This window comes from Limulus polyphemus, unplaced genomic scaffold (assembly GCF_000517525.1).
Source record: "Limulus polyphemus unplaced genomic scaffold, Limulus_polyphemus-2.1.2 Scaffold35, whole genome shotgun sequence".
Taxonomy (NCBI): domain Eukaryota; kingdom Metazoa; phylum Arthropoda; class Merostomata; order Xiphosura; family Limulidae; genus Limulus; species Limulus polyphemus.
The window spans coordinates 1,052,254-1,057,351 of NW_013665645.1; the positions used below are offsets into that span (position 1 = coordinate 1,052,254).

At 32.0% G+C, this 5,098-nt stretch overlaps 1 long non-coding RNA gene across 1 annotated transcript; it reads left to right on the forward strand.

The window, feature by feature from the left end:
- Positions 1-733: 733 nt before the first annotated feature.
- Positions 734-3,510, forward strand: LOC111086164. The gene is made up of 3 exons (XR_002610905.1): positions 734-802; positions 2,057-2,201; positions 3,428-3,510. It is a non-coding gene; the product is annotated as an uncharacterized LOC111086164 (long non-coding RNA).
- Positions 3,511-5,098: the final 1,588 nt, after the last annotated feature.

The window sequence follows — 5,098 nt, forward strand, 5'->3', positions numbered from 1 at the left end:
GGCAAACTGGAATAAAATTGCAATAAAATATCTCTATTAGTTGTAATTTGGGCCTCAGCTCATTGATTGTTATTAGATATACACGAATGTTTAAGTTTAATGTGTGTGTTCTCATTTAGGTAGCTTAAGTATAGCGCAAGTGTTAAATTTAGTTATTTTTATAACGATAGTTCATCGCAGGTTTATTTTTGTAACTGTGCGGATCATATGTTGTAGAGTTCAATTGTTGTGAATTGATATTTGTTGTATTAGTGCATCATGTTACTAGAATCTTCTAGGTTTTCTCGTTGTTTTAACTGATTATTATTACATCATAATATCTCGTTGTGTGTGGAATGTTCTAGGTCTCGGTCAGGCTACAAAAAAAGCGTCCAAAATATAGTTCGAGTTAGTTAGTTATATACTTAGATAGAAAAGACAGATCTAGACTGAGTTATTGTGAGTTTAGCCATAAATAGCATATAGTGGCAGTTTTTAATTGTAAAATTATCACAGAATGTATTGTAATAACAGTGCAGAAAGAATAATTAGTCTTGCTAAATTATTTTCTAAAGTAACTGAACCAGCCTATGTGGACTTTGACCGAAAAAGGGCTCTGGATACAACTGTGATAACAACAGTGTAAAGAACATTTGTATATACGTTTGACTTGTTTTATATATTATTTCAAAACAAGTGGACTGTTTTTCAATGCCCCAGCATGCTATGCTCTTGTCATTAGTCCCGATGGGAAGATGTGCTTCAGCTGCTGTAGCGACGGGAACATAGCTGTTTGGGATCTTCACAACCAAGCACTTGTGCGGTAGGTTTACTTTGCTACTGATTATATTTTGATCTTTCTTAGCTTGTCCACTATAGTAATCCTTAACATATTAAGTCTAAACTCATGAATAGACTTAATACTGATGCAAAATATTAGGTCTAAATTCAGAGATAGTCTAATTATTGAAGCAAAATATCAGGTCTAAGTTCAGAAATAGGCTTGATATTGATGTAAATATCAGGTCTAAATTCAGGGATAGGCTTAATATTGATGCAAAATGTTAGGTCTAAACTAATTATTGATGCTAACGTCGCACACTACCATGATAGATCTAAGTCCCGCCTTTACTATGATTTTGCTACTACATTTTGTATTCAGACATTACATCCATTACAAGATTGGTTGAGATATCATTAAACTTGCAAGGACGTGTTGATGTGATCCCATTACGACACTCTTTTTTTGGTATAAATTGTACACGTTTAGAACAACTACGATAAGAGCAAAACTTACAAAAATAATGGTGGTACGAGAATTTCGGCTCACCTTGTTCATCTTGTAATGGAACAATATAAAACTACGAAATAATTCAGCAACAGATAACTATCAGGTAAAATTATATATACAATTATACATAATAATTAGTATGAATTTTTTTAAATGCTTGACGCTTATTAACTAGTTGAATACAGTTTCTCTTCTGGTTTCGTTTGACGTATCTTTTAATCCTCTACTAATACGCAGTAAAACGCTATAAAATTACAGGTGGATTTTAATTCTTGTATAGTTCATCAAATCCTGCAATTAGAATACCCCTTTAGAAAAACAGTTATAAGGAAGTTTCTCTTGGTCTCTGCTTTTTTTTTTAAGTAAAGTAGTTAGAGTGTCAGAAAGTTTAGTAAATCTCAGCAAAGACATAAACAGTAGTATCATTGATAGCCATTCACTAAGTTTAAAATAGTTGAAAATACTTAATATACTTTTCTTATGATATATATTGGTCTTGTTTGGTTTTGATGTATAGTCCTTTTCTTTACACTGATGAGCCGTGAATTCCGTGAAACTAGTCTACATCAGTGGAAGTAGAGAATCAAAAATGGATTAGGTCTCTACTTCATATTTTCTTCACCAAAAATATGGTGAAGCAAGGAAATTAATAAATAAATATATTGGTATTTTTACCTTTGAAGCCAAAAGAAGGGAAGCAGACCATAAGACATGTTTATCACATATTTCCCAATTAAGTTGAACAATGCATTTTAATATTATTCTATCCTTTTTATTTATTTAAAGCATCCATTTCGAAAACAATTGGGATATTTTTAGACAATTCCAAGGTCACACTAACGGAGCCAGTTGTATCGACATATCTAACGATGGAACCAAGCTTTGGACTGGTGGCCTAGATAACACAATAAGGTCCTGGGACCTGAGAGAAGTAAGTTGCTTCCTTACTTGTTATGATAGATCCAAGGTCCTTAGATAATCGTATTAACTTTGTTCTGGTGGGCTAAATAACACAGTGACGTTCGGGTATTTTAGAAAGATAAATTGTTTCACCTGGTGAAAGGAAGTACTACAACATCAAAGAAGTTTAGAGTGGTGAATTAACTGTGAATTACATAATAACATGATAAATCCTAAGATCTTAGAGATTTATATTATATTAACACTAACAGAATATTACAAGATATAAAGAGCTTAGAGAAATGAACTAACTGTGGTTTAGTGGACCAGATAACAAATTAATTAAATGATGATTATAAAATAGGGTAATAACATTAAGAACTTCTATGTGAAGAAGAGAAGCTGCCTAAAATGTAAGTATCAAAAGTATTATAATACTTGGCTAGGATAATGATATTGCAGGATTTTTTAATTGTGATCGTTTCTCGTATAAGGGCTGTGCGTTTCATGGTTTCCATCAACCAATCCTCATATTTTATGATGGCGACAATACGATTTTTGTACAACAGATTCCAAGTGCACAAAATATAATGTGTCATCATTATAAAAGTGTATGCTTCTGTGTCCTAGATAAGCCAGTACAGCCAGATTCTTGTATTTTTAAATAAGTTAAAAATATTAGGTTGCTGGATCCTTATGTAATACAAATAGATTCATGTGTCTTTAGGTAAGCTAACACTGTAGGTTCCTATCTTTTTTATGAACTAGAATTACTAGATTGGTGTGTTCTTAGATAAACTACTGCTACTGATTACCTATACTTTAAATAAGCTAGTAGTGCCATATTCTAGACCTTTAGGTTATATCGATAGTACTAGGTTGCTACTTAGATTGTGCTATGTTACTAAGCCTTTAGATAAGTTAATATTTCATGGTACCTACATTCTTAGACAAATTAGGTCCATCAGTTATTCAGTACTACTAAATTTCCTTGCCCTTGGGTAAGCTAATACTACTAGATTTCCTTGCCCTTGGGTAAGCTAATACTACTAGAACAAGATGCCTTTTATCTTTACCTAAACTTATACTACTAGGAATCTTTGTCCATAGGTAAGATAATATTACTAGGTGCCTTTATCCTTAGATAACCGAATATACTTAAACTGTTATGCTTCTGTGTCTTTGTACAGTTTTTGATGTTACTGTTGTTATTTTTTAAAAATTTAAACAAAAATCCTTATGAAATTTTAATTCTAGGGTCGGCAATTACAACAACATGACTTTACATCACAAATATTTTCGTTAGGATACTGTCCAACTGGAGACTGGCTTGCCGTGGGGTAGATATATGTTATTCTAAGTATTTGTTTAAATTTTTATTATGGTGTATATATTATTGTAATAAATAAATATTCATGAGTTATACCGTTAATCCACCATTATTTGTGTCTTTTTTTTTTAGATAATTTCCTTTTGTAGGGTTAAACAAAATTATAATTCCACACTCATTTAAGAGAGGAATGATGGTGAGGTTTATAGTGTTTAGTTAACATTCTATATTTGTAATGGCATAACTGATAATAATAACACACGCTACTAATAAAGGTTCTACTGCAGTGATAATAATCTATATTCCAAATACAGAGTATAAGTTGTAAAGAATAATTTATACATCTGAATTGACATGTAATATTATAACATTTTCAGCAATATACCATACTTTTATAGAATGCCAAAAATAGTCGTGTTAGTAGCATTTGAACAATAATCAACGCTCTAAGAAGAGTATACATGTGTTTTGTTATAGACTTACCGCTGTACCACCGAGAGACTAGAGTATACTAAGGTTGAAATAGCCAAGGAGCTAATTGATGTAGCATTACAATGTATTAGTAAAAACGAAACTTTAAGAACATTTCTCAAAAATATTCACCTCCAAGACATTTGCCCCAGAGGCACAGCGATATGTCTGCGGACTTACAACGCTAAAATCCGGGTTTCGATACCCGTGGTGGGCAGAGCACAGATAACCCTCTGTGTAGCTTTGCTCTTAATTACATACAAACAAACAAACCAAGACATTTAATGCTTCGTATATCATTTAGCAATTTCCAATCTAAACATAAAAAACTATGATCAACTTGATAATTCAAGCATGGGAAACTCTCTTGCTCAATCCCTTGGCCAAACTGTGTTTCAAATTAAATACATTGATCTTAATTCCGTCATGTGTATTCCTTGTTTTAGATGCAATATGTTGATGATACTTTTATGATCATAGAGATGTTAAAAGTTCTAATAATTGTTTTAAATTTGTTAATCAAATTCTTCCTAGCTTAACCTTTACAAAACAAAAAGGAACCTCTATTAAACTTAAGTCTGGTGAGGTTTCACCCCAGAAGCTTATAGAAAACCTAACCATACTAGTCGTTTATTTTGAAAACTTAATACATTCTGCAAAGTTCACCCATAGCAAGTTCTCCAGCGAAATGTCAGTGGAAATTTATTGTTGAAATTATTATTATTCTGCTCAAGCTACGGGTTCAATTTTTAGTGACTATTTCAGTAACAAGTCTAACTCTTTACTGTTTGTTTTTAACTTGTGCCTTATACTGTGTGAAACAGTAAGGCACACAAAAATCTATTTTGACTCAATTTAAGCTTTTTATATCCTAGACAAAATGAGACAAGTTTTCGTTATAGAGTAGACTGTTTACAGTGTAAATAATTTACGTTGTAGAAACATGTTGAGAGTCGATTGTTCGATTAAAAGAATACACACACCAGCCGTCAAATGTCTTTGAATATGCCAAGCTAAATCGTCATCACAATATCAATCTTGATCATGCCCAGGTTTTAGTAGTTGACAGTTTTGTTCATTGTATGTTTATTGTTGCTTGTCTTGTTGTCTGATGATACCGTAGTTAA